The sequence below is a fragment of the Moschus berezovskii genome, chromosome 28 (genome assembly GCF_049115385.1).
Source record: "Moschus berezovskii isolate FMDL1 chromosome 28, NW_MosBer_1.0, whole genome shotgun sequence".
Taxonomy (NCBI): domain Eukaryota; kingdom Metazoa; phylum Chordata; class Mammalia; order Artiodactyla; family Moschidae; genus Moschus; species Moschus berezovskii.
The window spans coordinates 7447206-7464255 of NC_142487.1; positions in this window are offsets into that span (position 1 = coordinate 7447206).

Sequence of the window (17050 nt, forward strand, 5' to 3'; positions counted from 1 at the left end):
GGCTAGTCCAGCACCTTTCCCAGACCTCCTTACAATCACTTAGGCTACATGATTGACTTCTGGCCAATGGAGGGTGGGTGAAAGTGACATATGTTTCTTCCAGGCTTGGCCCTTAACAACAACCAGCATGATGCTTCGGAATGCCTGCAGAGGGTTCTGGTGAACACAGATGATGGAGCCAAGTTACAGAAGGAACCTGGGTCTCTGAACCATTGGCCCTGGAGGAGATTGAACCAAGAGAGTCATTTGGCCAGGAGCACTGTGTAGAACCGATGTGTAAATGAGAAATAACTTCTGTTGCCTTAACCCACTGAAACGCGGGGGTTGCCTGTAACAGTGGTTAATCTACATGACTCATATTCTCATGTTGACCCTTCTTCCTGGCAGGTCCATTCCAACCTTTTCTATTTGACAAAGGCCTTCTGAGCGTTCATATCTACTTTAAGGAACAACGTCTGCCTGAAAGTCCCCTCTCTCCCTGCCTTTGGCAAGCTTCCTGTTTCCTCATTTTATGCTCCTGTCTCCCTCTGAAGCCAGTGTCTGTGGGCCGCAAGGGCAAAGCAGAGTGCCTCCACCACAGGAAGGGGAATCGATTAATAAAAGACTGAATGCTTCCCCCAGTGTCTTCCCCTCCACGCTCCTGAGTTGGACTCACGGAAAGTCCTTGCTCTTCTCATCAGCCTGCTCTGTGCCCACTGCTCTCACACTGAGGATGCCCTTTACTCCTTGCTTGCCAGGCTGAACACCCTCCCTCTTGGACTGTGGGAGGAATGACACAACCACAGTCTTACAGATGGAAATAATTCATGCTTGCAGGATGTATACGTTTACATTAAGAGTTTGACAAAACTTCTTTTTTTCAAATCAAGTAAAAATCTAGATCCATGTTTCCACTCATAAAAGATGGCAATGTATCCAACATCCGGGATTCCTGGAGAGAGTTTCTCCTCCCTTTGGTTATAAGAGTGTTCAAGGGTCCTAAAATGAAAGTGAAAGTGTTAGCCGCTCAGTTGTGTCCAACTCTTTGGGACCCCATGGACTGTAGCCCGCCAGGGTCCTCTGTCCTTGGGATTCTCCAGGCAAGAATACTGGAGAGGGGAGATATTCCCTTCTCCAGGGGATCTTCCTGACCCAGGGGTTGAATCCACATCTCCTGCATTGCAAGCAGATTCTTTGCCATCTGAGCCATCAGGGAAGCCCCCAAATTGAGAAGTCCCATGTGCTTTAGAGTTTGGTCATCACTAAGTCAGTCATTGCCTGGTCTTTTGGGGGTAATAGAGGGCAGGACTCTATTCCCCTTGACCTCACACCCAATAAACTTGAGGCCAGTGATACCAAGCCTGGTTCCTAATGGAGCATAAGGAAGAGGAAAGTATCTCATCTACTATCTGAATTCTTTTCATCTAAGTTAGTCAATAGGAAAACAAGGCACAATTCATTTTACTAACTGGTTTTTCTGCCACAAAAAAATTACAAAATGTTGTTTAAAACAGCAGACATACTAACAGTGCTGCTTAGGAAAATCGTTTTACCTCTACAAGCTGTGATTTATCAAAAGGGGTAACAAAAAAGAAAGAACGGGAATGGAGGGCTTATAGTCACCTTTAAGCTTTCTAAAAGCAAATTTAAACTATTTAACCGACAAAAAGTTGAAGTGAATTTACCTTCTGTCAGAAACAAGTAAAAAGTAATTGAAAATCTAAGCCATGGCCCAGAACTTCTACTATTAGATCATAAATATTCAGAAAAACCTCTAAATAAAACAAAGCAATATTTATTCTACCTTGAGAGATAGCCTCCTCCCCAAGGCAAAATCGGCACAAGCAAACAAAAGGCAACCCTGACAATCACCTTTCTATATAAAACTCACCATCTTCCGGTGCCCTCTTTGACCTACCAGGCCCTATTCTAAGCGTCAGGATACAAAGATAAATAATAGATCATCTCAGCTCACAGTGAGTTCCAAGCTTGGAAGGTGAGAGATGCAGGCAAATACAATGTAAAAGCGAGACCATCACAGAAGAGAGAACGCACAAGTAAATCATAAAGGTGATGGAGAAAAGACTCAGCATCTTTGGAGGAGAGGAACACAACACCATGACGCTTCTTCCACTGCTGCTGCCTGCAGAGTGTGTTCCTTTGCATTTACTGTGAGCCCATCAGACTCACATTGCCTTACATCATTCACTTCCTCCGGAATTAGAGCTTATGACATTTTTATATCTAGAATGAACACACGGCATATGAGCAAAAACCCAGTTTCTGAATTTAGTAACAAACACTCCTTGCCATCTGATATTTTCAAAAGTACATTCAACATCATTCATAATAAAATTAATTCTTACATACTAGCTTGAGTACCTTTCTACTAAAAAGATTCAATGTTTACAACCCATTTGTTGCAATTTATTTTTTAACTGCTTAACTACCAACGAAACACACCTGTCATAGCATCAAAACAATACAGAAGGGTTTGAAATAAAAAGTAATATTTTACTCCAACAGAAATTAATGGCTAAGAGGTATTACACCTGAAATGCTCATGTGAGAAGAGAAGTACTGTCAAAGTTTTAAAAAATCAACAAAGTATGAGTTAAGATTGTCCTGCCTGAGAAACAGATGAAAAGGAAGGAAAAAAGGACCATAGCCTGGGAGACCTGAGACATTGTCAAGCATGTCAGTATCTGTAATGATGAGTGTTCCAGGTGGCAAGTAGACAGATAAAGGGGCAGAAATAGTATTTGAAGAGATAATGACCCAAACTTCCCAAATTTGTTTTAAAAATTTCATTTACATATCTAAGAAGTTCAATCAACAAGTAGTATGATCCCAAAAAGATATATATCATAAGTAAGCTGTTGAAAGATACAAAGAGAACGCTGAAGGCAGTGAAAGGAATGACTTGTCAAGGGGTGTAAAAGGGACCCCCAATATGATTAACAGCTGATTTCACATCACAAACCATGGTGGTCCGAAGGTATTGAGATGATACATTCAAAGTGCTGAAAGTAAAAGACTGTAAACCAAGAATTCTACATTGGCAAAATTATTCTTAAAACATGCAAGAGATAGGAAGACATTCCCAGGTTTAACACACACACAAAAAGGAAAACAGAATTTGTCACCAGCAAACCTACCCTGTAAGAAATACTAAAGAAAATCCTTTAGGCTGAAATAAAAGGATATTAGACAGTAACTCCAATTCACATGGGGGAGAAAAAAAGAGCTCTGGTAAAGATAATATTGATAAAGGTAAAAGGCAACATACATGTATTTTTATTTGTACCTCTTTCTCCTCTTCCATCTGATCTAAAAGACAGCTGCATGAAACAACAATTCTGAAACTGTGCTGATGGGCTTATGACATACAAAGATGAAATGTGGATGACAACGGCATTGAAGAGGGGACGGAACAATGCTATGTAAGAACAGAGCTTTGTATACTGTTGTCCTATGTTGTTTGAATATAAGTAATAATCTGAACACAAGGTAATGTGTTCACTGTAATGCCCAAGGCAGCCACTGAGGAAATAACTGTTAAACATTTAGTAAGAGAAACAAGGGAATTAAAATGATACAATATAAATTGTTTCTTTTAGAGAAAGCAATTACGAAGAGAGGAATGAAAAATAAGATGTAAGGTGCAAATTTCAGACAAAAATCCTATCTTATAATAGAAATTAAATGTAAAGGGACTAATCACTCCTCAACAATGAAAAGACTGTCAGACTGAATTTTTTTTAAATATAGGCTACCTATGGGGTCGCGGAGAGTCGGACACAATTGAGCAACTGAACTGATAAGAGACACACTTTAGATCCAAACGCACAAGTAAGTTAAAGGATGGAAAGATTTAGACGTGTGAAGTTATTGAAAGAGGGCTTCAGTCTCTGTACTAATCAGTCAACATGATAGAATTTAAAACTAAATTGTTAACTGAGACAAAGAAGGACACTTAAAAATGAGGCAAGGGTCAACCTCTCCAAGAATGACAATTATAAACATGGATACACCAAAGGGGACAATTCAAAAATAATGGTGACGAACTACAGAGAAAGAATGAATTAAATTTCAACGACAGAACAACTAGCTGGCAGACCCATGAGCCAAAAGAAGACCTGCTGCTGCTGCTGCTGCTGCTGCTGCTGCTGCAGCAAAAATACTTCAATATGAAAAACCTATGAGATCTACCAGACACCAGTAGAAACCTTCGCAAGAGCAGAAAACACATTCTCCTCAAGTTCACATGGAACACGGTGCAGGACAGAACTCTTATAATTCAACAATAATCAACAATAAAAAGGCAAAGACCCAAGTTTAAAAATAGCTTAAGGGTTTGAACAGAACTTTTTTCCCCAAGGAAGATATACAAATATCCAATAAGCCCTTAAAGAGAGGCTCAACATCACCCCTCACCACAGAAATGCAAATCAAACCTACAAAGGGATACCAATTCACACCCACTAGAATGGCTACCATAAAAGAGATTAAAAAAAACAAAACCATATATGAGGTGTAAGTTGATTGAATCCTCATAAATTTAGTGATGGGAATGTAAAATGGGACAGCAGCTGTGGAAAACATTTCAGCTCTTTCTCAAAAAGTCGAGCTTACTTGAGGGAACTGGAGCAGCCTATGGAGAGAGCCATGTTGAGAAGGACCAGCTCACTAACAGCTGGGCTCCCAGACAGAGCTGGTTCCAGCTTGCCAGCAGCATGAGTGAACTGTCTCAAAAGTGGGTCCCCCAGCTCCCACCTGAGCAACCCCAGCTGAAACCATGTTGAGCAGAGACAAACCATCCCGTTCAGGTGTGCCTGAATTCCAGATTCATAAGCAAAATGAATTAATGTTGTTTTTAAGTCACACAAAAAAGTCAGGCATACTGTTACATATGACCCAACAACTCTACTAAGTATTTAATGAAAAGAAATGAAAATGTATCTACATACAAAAATTTGTATATGAAGGTTTATTGTAGCATTCTTTATAGTTATCAAAACCCAGAAAACTCAAATGTCACTGAGTCGTGTCCAACTCTTTGTGACCCCATGGACTGTAGCCCACCAGGCTCCTCTGACTATGGAATTCTCCAGGCAAGAATACTGGAGTGGGTAGCCACTTCCTTCTCCAGGGGATCTTCCCGAGCCAGGGATCAAGCATGGGTCTCCTGCATTGCAGGCAGATTCTTGACCATCTGAGCCACCACAACATGGATGAATCTTAAAAACATTATGGTAATAGAGGAATGGATAAATAAGATGTGGTACACTTATACAATGGAATATTACTCAGCCATTAAAAAGAATGAAATTATGTCATTTGAAGCATCAAGGATGGACCTAGAGAGTGTCATACTAAGTAAAATAAGTCAGACAGAGAAGGAGAAATATCATATGACATTTCTTAAATGCAGAATCTGAAAAGAAATGGTACAAATGAACTTACAAAACAGAAACAGACTCACAAACTTAGAGAACAAACTTAAGTTTTCCAGGGCGGAAGGACGGGAGGGAGGGATAGTTAGGGAGCTTGGGATAGACATGTACACTCTGCTACATTTAAAATGGATAACCAATAAGGACCTATTTATATAGCACAGGGAACTCTGCTCAGTGCTATCACAACATTGTTAATCAGCTATACTCCAGTACAAAATAAAACATTTTTTAAAAATGGATTACCAACAAGGACCTATTGTATAGCACAGGGAATTCTACTCAATATTATGTGCCAACCTAGATGCGAGGGGAGTTTGGGGGAGAATGGATACATGTGTATGTATGGCTGAGTCCCTTTGCTGTCCACCTAAAACTATTACAACATTGTTTATTGGTTTTACCCCAATACAAAATGTTTTGGGTGTAAAAAAAATAAAAATAATATTTTTTTAAAAGCTTCCCTGGTGGTTCACATGGTAAACAATCTGTCTGTAATACAGAAGACCTGGGTTCAATTCCTGGATCAGGAAGATCCCCTGGAGAAGAAATGTCTACCCACCCCAGTGTTCTTGCCTGGAGAATTCCATGGAGAGAGGAGCCTGGCAGGCTACAGTTCATGGGTTTGCAAAGAGTCTCTTGCTTTCTCCATGATCCAGCGGATGTTGGCAATTTGATCTCTGGTGCCTCTGCCTTTTCTAAAACCTGCTTGAACATCTGGGAGTTCACGGTTTACATACTGCTGAAGCCTGGCTTGGAGAATTTTGAGCATGACTTTACTAGCGTGTGAGATGAGTGCAATTGTGCGGTAGTTTGAGCATTCTTTGGCATTGCCTTTCTTTGGGATTGGAATGAAGACTGACCTCTTCCAGTCCTGTGGCCACTGCTGAGTTTTCCAAATCTGCTGGCATATTGAGTGCAGCACTTTCACAGCATCATCTTTCAAGACTTGAAATAGCTCAACTGGAATTCCATCACCACCACTAGCTTTGTTCGTAGTGATGCTTTCTAAGGCCCACTTGACTTCACATTCCAAGATGTCTGGCTCTAGGTCAGTGATCACATTATCGTGACTATCTTGGTCGTGAAGATCTTTTTTGTACAGTTCTTCTGTGTATTCCTGCCACCTCTTCTTAATATCTTCTGCTTCTGTTAGGTCCATACCATTTCTGTCCTTTAACGAGCCCATCTTTTCATGAAAAGTTCCCTTGGAATCTCTAATTTTCTTGAAGAGGTCTCTTGTTTTTCCTATTCTGTTGTTTTCCTCTATTTCTTTGCATTGATCACTGAGGAAGGCTTTCTTATCTCTCCTTGCTATTCTTTGGAACTCTGCATTCAGATGCTTATATCTTTCCTTTTCTCCTTTGCTTTTCGCTTCTCTTCTTTTTACAGCTATTTGTAAGGCCTCCTCAGACAGCCATTTCGCTCTTTTGCATTTCTTTTCCATGGGGATGGTCTTGGTCCCTGTCTCCTGTACAATGTCACGAACCTCCGTCCAGAGTTCATCAGGCACTCTATCAATCAGATCTAGTCCCTTAAATCTATTTCTCACTTCCACTGCATAATCATAAGGGATTTGATTGAGGTCATATCTGAATGGTCTAGTGGTTTTCCCTACTTTCTTCAATTTAAGTCTGAACTTCGCAATAAGGAGTTCATGATCTGAGCCACAGTCAGCTCCTGGTCTTGTTTTCGCTAACTGTATACAGCTTCTCCATCTTTGGTTGCAAAGAATATAATCAATCTGATTTCGGTGTTGACCATCTGGTGATGTCCATGTGTAGAGTCTTCTCTTGTGTTGTTGGAAGAGGGTGTTTGCTATGACCAGTGCATTCTCTTGACAAAACTCTATTAGCCTTTGCCCTGCTTCATTCCGTGCTCCAAGGCCAAATTTGCCTGTTACTCCAGGTGTTTCTTGACTTCCTACTTTTGCATTCCAGTCCCCTAGAATGAAAAGGACATCTTTTTTGGGTGTTAGTTCTAAAAGGTCTTGTAGGTCTTCATAGAACCGATTAACTTCGGCTTCTTCAGCATTACTGGTTGGGGCATAGGCCTGGATTACTGTAATATTGAATGGTTTTCCTTGGAAACGAACAGAAATCATCCTGTCATTTTTAAGATTGCATCCAAGTACTGCATTTCGGACTCTTTTGTTGACCATGATGGCTACTCCATTTCTTCTAAGGGATTCCTGCCCACAGTAGTAGATATAATGGTCATCCGAGTTAAATTCACCCATTCCAGTCCATTTTAATTCACTGATTCCTAGAATGTCGACGTTCACTCTTGCCATCTCCTGTTTGACCACTTCCAATTTGCCTTGATTCATGGACCTAACATTCCAGGTTCCTATGCAATATTGCTCTTTACAGCACCGGACGTTGTTTCTATCATTGGTCACATCCACAACTGGGTATTGGTTTTGCTTTTGCTCCATCCCTTTATTCCTTCTATAGTTATTTCTCCACTGAGCTCCAGTAGCATACTGGGCACCTACTGACCTGGGGAATTCCTCATTCAGTATCCTATCATTTTGCCCTTTGTTACTGTTCATGGGGTTCTCAAGGCAAGTATACTGAAGTGGTTTGCCATTCCCTTCTCCAGGGGACCACATTCGGCTGTGGTCCATGTGATTAGATCAGCTAGTTTCCTGTGATTATGATTTCAGTTTGTCTGCCCTCTGGTACCCCCTAGCAATACCTACCGTCTTATTTGGGTTTCTCTTACCTTGGTCGTGGAAAATCTCTTCACAGCCGCTCCAGGAAAGTGCAGCCGCTGTACCTTACCTTGGACGAGGGGTATCTCCTCAAGGCCGCCCCTCCTGACCTTGAACGCGGAGTAGCTCCTCTCGGCCCTCCTGCGCCCGCGCAGCCACCGCCTGTTGGACGTGTGGTAGCTCCTCTCGGCCGCCGGCCCTGGCCTCAGGCGTGGGGTAGCTCCTTGGTCATATAATGTATGACCATTTATATCAAATGGCTAGAATAAGTAAATCCACAGGGACAGAAATCAGATTAGCGGTTGCCAGGGGCTGGTTGGGGCATGGAAGCAGGGGAATAGAGAGAAAGTGCTTAAAAGGTATGGAGGCCTTTGGCCAAGATGAAATGTTCTGGAGGCATTTGTGTCAATGATCATACAACTTTGCGAGTATCCTAAAACTTTTGGATCACACTCTTTAAAAGGGGATTTCAAGTTATACGCATTACATCTCAATTGAAAAGTTGCCATGGTTTTACTCCCAACAAATGCCACTAATACAATTCTGGAAATGTGAAATTACCATATGCAGTGGAAAGATCCACATGTTGGGTACCCAGCACACACAAGACATCATATATGCATTATCTCCTCCAAGCCCTCACCTCATCACTCTTGCATAAGTAAACTGGGGTTTCAAGATGTAAAATAACTTGTCCAGAGTCATATTACTAATATGGAAGGAGATGAATTTGAATTTAGATCATCTGATTGAAAATTCTCTATTGTCTGCCGCCCCACAACTTGTCCTGAGGAACAAACTCTTTCCTAATTAGGACCACAGCAAAAGGTCTGTTTATGTGACAACAGTGAAAACTGAAGGCGAGGCGCATATAGCAAGTGAATGATAAGCCAAGAAAGAAAGGCTCAGTCTTTTTGCCTTTGCATTTCTACCAAAACTCTTACATTCAGGCTGATGTATATTTACTGTTTCCAGACATGTCTTTAATTACTGCCATATTTAATTCGTGAGTATATTTCTTGACCTAAATAACAAAGTGTTTGTGGTAGGCCATGTCGTGCAGTGTCAGAAGCAGAATTACAAAGTACTTCTGTAAACCAGGTATCTGGATGTCATTACATAAAGAAAGGATCTCACTGTAGCAGCTGCTGGTCCTGACCCTGACATTCACGGAGAGAAGTCCCAAAGGTGCTCTGCTCTTTAATCTGCTTTGCCAGCAAAGTGACCCTTGGCTTTCATTATTTATAAAATCATTAGTCATAGCACGGATGCATATCAGAGAGATGAATTTTAAATTGCCGATCCTGAATCTTGCAAACTCCATGTGCTTATGTGAGGAGAGAAGCACACTTATTAGGCCTGTCCCCTGGAGATTTCTTTCTAGTTATAATGGAAAAAAAGAATTAGATAGAAAGTGTCCTTTCTAGTTTCTTATCTATCTCCATCCATCCTCCATCCTATCTATTTATTTGCAGGGCAGGAATACAGACACAGACAGAAAAAGAACAGATTTGTGGACACAGTGGTGGAAGGGGAGGGTGAGACAAACTGGAAGAAGTAGCATTGACATATACACCCTAACATGTGTGAATTAGACAGTGGGAAGCTGTTATATAGCACAGGAAGCTCAACTCAGTGCTCTGTGATGACCTGGATGGGTGGGAAGGAGGTTGGGGGTGGGAGGGAGGTCCAAGAGGACGGGGATCTATGTATACATAGAGCTGATTCACTTCAGTGTACAGCAGAAACTAACAAAACAGTGTAAAGCAATTATACTCCAGTTGTTTTTAAGCCAAAAAGAAAGAAAGAAAGTATCCTATGCCATAGCTGTCTCTTTAAACAAGGTAACACAATCAAGTGAGGACAACTTTTTTCCTAGGTCATAATGCCCCTAGAACTTTTCTTTCTGTCCTACAGAGCTTAATTACTATTTTAGTAGATATATCTTAGGAAGATATTGACAGATCACACAAAAATATTAGAACTGCCCTAAGGAATAGATTTTGTGAAATAATTTTGGTCAACAGGATAGTTCTAAAGGGTGACTAGGAGTATGAAGTTATTACTCTCCCAAAACCACCCCCTCAAAAGTAAAAACAGTATCTTATCCAAGTGTAACTCTAGCATGACTTGTTGCCTTCACTTCCAACCAAATTGCCCCCAGCCTTCTAAAAAGTCACAGCAGTGTTACCATGGCTAACTCACTAAACCAGGAACATAATTTCTCATTTTCTAGTGCCATGTTCACAGTCAAGGATTCATAAAGAACCAATTGCACCGGGAAACAGAAGAGGGTATGATGAAAGAATTTTGAAATCCCAACAGAAAATTCAGCAGTCAAACACAGCTGGGGCTTCAATCTGATCAACTCAGACTTCAGAAATATATCCTAAATTAGAACCTCTTTTCAGTCTGATGAGGTATATTGATACATTGTTTCCCAGAATTCTCCTCCTTTGTTTTTTTTGCATATTCTTTTTCCACATAAATTGTGCAAAATAATCTCTTGGCATTTTTCCATACCTTATATAAACCTTTTGGAAAATTCCAAACTATTACTTTCTACAGCCCCAAGAGCAGCTGCTTAATCAAGGGGAAAAAAAAGCTTAAATTTTACTGATGATGAACTGAAGGTGGAAAATACCACTTTTCTATGAATAATCACAAAGTAATAACACTGAATATTTATTGCCTCTTCCTATATGCTAAGTAATGTGCACAGCAGTAAAGTTATCATTATTAAGGCAATTTCCCAAGGAAAGGATGTGGTGGGTAAAAATGACAAGCCTGGACCTTCCATTGAGAACATCAAGGGCAAAGTCTTGGAGGCTTTAGCTCCTATGCACACTTCTTGTTGTTCAGTTGCTAAGCTGTTATCCGACTCTTTGTGACCCCATGGACTGCAGCACTCCAGGCTTCCCTGTCCTTCACCATCTCCCAGAGTTTTCTCAAACACATGTCCATTGAGTCAATGACGCCATCCAACCATCTCATCCTCTGTTGTCCCCTTCTCCTCCTGCCCTCAGTCTTTCTCAGCATCAGGGGCCTTTCCAGTGAGCTGGCTCTTTGCATCAGGTGGCCAAAGTATTGGAGCTTCAGCTTCAGCATCAGTCCTTTTAGTGAATATTTACAGTTGGTTTCCTTTAGAATGGACTGGTTTGATGTCCTTGCAGTCCAAGGGACTCTCAAGAGTCTTCTCCAGCACCACAATTCAAAAGCGTAAGTAGAGAACTGCAAACAGTTCCCTGTCTGGAGGAAATGACATGAGATAAAGAAAGACTATATGCACAATTATGTTTATATATGTATAAAATATACTTGAGAAGAGCCAAGAACAGAGCTCATCTGGGATGGATGAGATTCTTTGTGCCATTTAACATTCTACTACATATATTTCAATCAAAAAACTAATAATAAAATTACTCAATGAGATGTTTCATTTATATTATTTCTTCAGTATCATGAAAAATAAATTTTCTAGGAAGAGGAAAGAGCCTTATGCTGAGCAAAAGAAGAGCAAGTCAAGGAGGAAAGGAATGACTCTATGGGCAACAGGAAATAGAGTAAACAGGAATACATTCAATAATTGCTAACTTGGGGCTCAAACAGGTTCAAGGTCCATTAATTTGCAGAGAATTTTCTCCATCATTATACAACTTTTGTATAACCACCAGTAAGCAACTGGCTGAAAAGTGTACTTGCTGAATATGGATCAAAGAAAGGAGGCATGGAAGTTGTGGGGCTCAGAGAGAAAGGTTGGGGGGGGGGGGCGGTAGTCATGCACCTAGGATTTTTATTGCTTAAGGGAACAAAGCCAGGTAAGAAACGATGAACTGAGCAAGCAATGACTGGAAATTCTAAAGATGCCAAAAAATAAATGTGGTGGGAATGAAGGAGGGAAAGAGCCAAAAGAAGAGAGATCTTGTTCAGCCAAAGAGACCAGGTTTATTATTTCAGAGAGGAGCATGGGTGTGGTCATGGGAGATGTGACTGAAGAGCCATGAAGGTAACACTTAGCAGAACTGGGCGGGTCTGGGAACTTGGAGTCTTCAGTGGCTAATGTGGCTTGTATGGATGTGTTGCCTAGAATGACCTTTGTTGTTGTTTTTTAGTCACTCAGTCTTGTCCAACTCTTTGTGACCGCATGGACTGTAGCCCACTAGGCTCCTCTTTCCATGGGATTTCCCAGGGAAGAATACTGGGGTGGGTTGTCATTCCCTTCTCCAGGAGATCTTCCCAACCCAGGGATCAAACCCTTGTCTCTTGGATTGGCAGGCAGATTCTTTACCACTGAGCCACCTGGGAAGCCCCAGAATGGCCTTAGAACCTGGAATTTCTGGCTCATGACCATAAAAAGGTGTTCTTCACATTGACCAGGAGATCTTCCCAACCCAGGGATCAAACCCTTGTCTCTTGGATTGGCAGGCAGATTCTTTACCACTGAGCCACCTGGGAAGCCCCAGAATGGCCTTAGAACCTGGAATTTCTGGCTCATGACCATAAAAAGGTGTTCTTCACATTGACCTGGAATAAATTTATCTGCAGCTGGGATAACCCTGAGAAAGTACAGATGATTTGATGTAGTAAAGGAAAAAAATAAACCTTTTTAATGGACTACAGATGCATGAAAAACTAGTGGCGAAGGTCTCAGGGAAGAAATGTGCTAAAGAAGTGACAGCTGAAGCAGGTCTTGAAGTTTAAAAAAAGAATTAAACTGGCAAAAAACAAACACCTTGGGGAAAGCATTTCAACCTGAGGGAAGGGTATAAACAGAGCCTAGGGTCTCTGTATCTGTCCTTACTCAGCTTGAAATTTGAGAATGTGAAATTCTATCATTCTTTCATCCTCATATACAAGCCACTCTTTGACTTGTCTTTTCTTTCAATTCACCCCCTCCTTTGTGGGGTGCATACTAATGGGCACATTATAAATAAGTGGGCACTTCTGAGATCTATTTGTTTCATGTTCCAGTTATTTTTATTTGTTTCCTTCCCACATGAAGGAGACCACAGCCCAGCCTAGCAATTAGAGGAGAAATTCTTTAAACTGGCTGCAAATTATATAATGAGTATATTATAAATGTAATTCAAATGATTAGAATTTGAATTAAACCTGCTTTGTGAAATTCAACATCTAAGAAGTGTCTATAGTACTTGAAGAAGGAAGTTGTTAAAAAATCCTGGGGGGAGGCTTTAAAATATATAATTCAAGAGGAACTGGTGTGTATAGTTTGTGAGGCTGGAGCTGAGCTGACAGGCCAAAATAATTCATAAAATTATGAATGTGCCTCTAACAACTGTATGCTGCTGCTAAGTCATTTCAGTCGTGTCCAACTCTGTGTGACACCATAGATGGCAGCCTACCAGTCTCCTCCATCCCTGGGATTCTTCAGGCAAGAATACTGGAGTGGGTTGCCATTTCCTTCTCGAAGGCATGCATGCATGCTAAGTCGCTTCAGTTGTGTCCGACTCTATGTGACCCTATCAGTTCAGTTCAGTTCAGTCGCTCAGTCGTGTCCGACTCTCCACGACCCCATGAATCACAGCACGCCAGGCCTCCCTATCCATCACCAACTCCCGGAGTACACTCAAACTCATGTCCACAGAGTCGGTGATGCCATCCAGCCATCTCATTCTCTGTCGTCCCCTTCTCCTCCCGCCCCCAACCTTTCCCAGCATCAGAGTCTTTTCCAGTGAGTCAACTCGTCGCATGAGGTGGCCAAAGTATTGCAGTTTCAGCTTTAGTATCAGTCCCTCCAATGAACATCCAGGATTGATCTCCTCTAGAATGGACTGGTTGGATCTCCTTGCAGTATAAGGGACTCTCAAGAGATGGCAGCAAATCAGGCTCCTCTGTCCACAGGATTCTCTAGGCAAGAATACTGGAGTGGGTTTCCATTTCCTTCTCCACCAACAACTGTATATATCAAGATAAATCACAGAGGATGGGAGCTTCTACCCCAATAAGGGAGGATATGAAACATTTGAGACCATATTTTAAATTCCAGTATGGCATACAATTCTTAGCCATTCTTTTCAACAACTAAAGCTTTAAATAATGTCAGTATAAACATGTAATTGTAAATTTACAAATAAACACTCCAGTTGTGGAGTTATCAGACACAGATTTTACTTTTGGCTTGTCTCACTGACCCTCAGTCAGCAGGTTAACAATAAAATAAAATGAGCTTTCTTTGCCACTGACACAAAGCAAATGACTCTCCCACTTTTGACATGTAACTAATTACAACCCTTTCTAAAATCATTGGGGCTTAGTGGGTAAAGAATCCACCTGCAATGCAGGAGACACAGGAGATGTGGGCTCCATCCTTGGGTTGAGAAGATCCCCTGGAGAAGGGAATGGCAACCCACACCAGTATTCTTGACTGAAAAATCTCATGGACAGAGAAGCCTGGCAGGCCATAGTCCAAAGGGTTGCAAAGAGTCGGATACAACTGAGCAATTAAGCTTTACTAAAATCATTACTAATGATTTTTAGATATTTTATGCAGGTTAATTTTCCATACTAAATAGGAATTATCAGACATAGACTTGCTTTCGGCCATTCTAAGGAATGGCTAAGAATTGTATGCCATATTGGAATTTAAAATATGGTCTCAGATGTTATTTAAGCTAAGTAACCTTAGCCTCATGCTGTTTCTCAACTCCAAGACAAAGAACTCATCCCAGGATAGCTTCTCAGTCAGTGGCTAATGCCACAGAAGGAGAGAGACAGAGGAGCTGAGAGAGATGGAGGAAAGAATAATCCAGTTTGCCATGACAGTGTGATTTAAGGACAGAGACACAAAAGTGTAGACAGTATTGAGAAAATAGTGGGTGTTCCAATCTCAGTCTAAAGCTGTTTGCACCTAGGAGTCAGAGATATGGAGAAAGATAAAGAGAGACAGATAAAGATTATTAAAATCTAGTGATAATACATCAGAAATGAACTCAAATTTCTAAAAACTTTGGACTTTAATGGGGAAGTCCTAAATCAACTGTATGAACAGAGTGTCTTGATGATCTGGCAGCTGGTATATTATCTTCTATGAAAAAGTCTGTGCTTATGATTTAAAATATAATTTAGGTCAGGAAGATCAAGACCTGAAAACAAATTCAATGTTCCAATAACCGACCATAACAAGCAACTCTCCAGTGTGTTCTCTGAGGTTTTAAAGGCAGTTGGAAGGTAATAAAGGCTTAAGAATGTTCTCTGAGATCAACTCCACATTGACATTTTTTATATATGGATCTCCTAGTTTCTCCTACAAAGACTCACATCCTTAAAAGGTAGTCTGAGAGGTCATTTGTTAATGAGGTTTAATGAAATCTAGCTTCAAAACATGGATGAGTCAGGAACTTAAATTTATGGGTCTAATAATTAGAAGTAGGCAAACTTTCCTTCCTCTTAAAAGTTTATACACATAATGCAAAACTGATGCTTATTGATCCATCTATTCATTTCTCTTAGAACTTTTCCATGTTTACCTATTAGAAAATGAACACCAATTGAAAAGGGGCAGTAAGAATAGCAGCTGCTTCACCTTCCAATCCTAACCTAATGCAGCATCTATTGCAAAAATTATATATTCTATGTAATAATTGAGGTGCCCATGACAGAAACTCAGCACAAAATTTTATACTGTCAAAATGGCAAAATGGCAGAACAAAAAAATGAGTGTAGATGGAACCATCTTCTGAAAGGACTGGATCGAGGATGTTAGGACCAGTTAGTTCAGTTCAGTTCAGTTCAGTCGCTCAGTCGTGTCTGACTCTTTGCAAGCCAATGAATCACAGCACGCCAGGCCTCCCTGTCCATCACCAACTCCCGGAGTTCACTCAAACTCATATCCACAGAGTTGGTGATGCCATCCAGCCATCTCATTCTCTGTCGTCCCCTTCTCCTCCTGCCCCCAATCCTTCCCAGCATCGGAGTCTTTTCCAGTGAGTCAACTCATCTCATGAGGTGGCCAAAGTATTGGAGTTTCAGCTTTAGCATCAGTCCTTCCAATGAACACCCAGGACTGATCTCCTTTAGAATGGACTGGTTGGATCTCCTTGCAGGACTCACTTATTCTTCTTTTATCTGCTTTTTTTTTTTTAACCTTTTATGTGCTTTTTTTTTTTTTTTTCTATCTGTGTAGATTTGCTATTTCTTCATGGCCGAAATCATGACCACAGACAATTCTGAGCCTTCCATAAGGGTTCCTCAAGTTTAAACTGATGACAGTTTAAAGCTGGATCATTCTTTCTTTGAGAGATCTGTTTTGTGGAATGTAGCCTGTTTAGCAGTCTCTCTGGTCTCTGACCACTGGTATTCCCTCTCCTGAGCTGTAACAACCAGAAACCAAACATTGTCAAATGTCCCCTGAGGGAAAAAAGTGTCCCCACCTGAGAATCACTGCTTTGCAGGCTTAAAGTCAGAGAAGAAGGAGCTGTCATTCACCCAACTTTCACTTGGAAAGAGCCTACAGAATTGCTTTGTTCTTGTGTGGACCACATACCTATCCTAAACCATACTTTTTGACAAGGAGGAAAAAAAGAGAACTTTATAACTTTGGGTTATGTCTTAGGACATACAAAGCACAAATTATAAAATAAAAAGGTGATAAATTGATCATCAAAATTAGTTTTACTCTTTGACAGGCACTGATAAAAAAAAATGAAAAGTCACAGACTGGCAAAACAAATATCTGATAAAGGATTCTATTCAGAACATAGAACGAACTCTTCAGTTCAGTTCAGTTGCTCAGTCGTGTCCAACTCTTAGCGACCCCATGAACCACAACACGAAAGGCCTCCCTGTCCATCACCACACATTTAAAAGATAAGCAACCCAGTAAAACATTGGCAAAAGATTTGGACACCTCACAAAAGAAGATATGCAAATGAAAACAAGC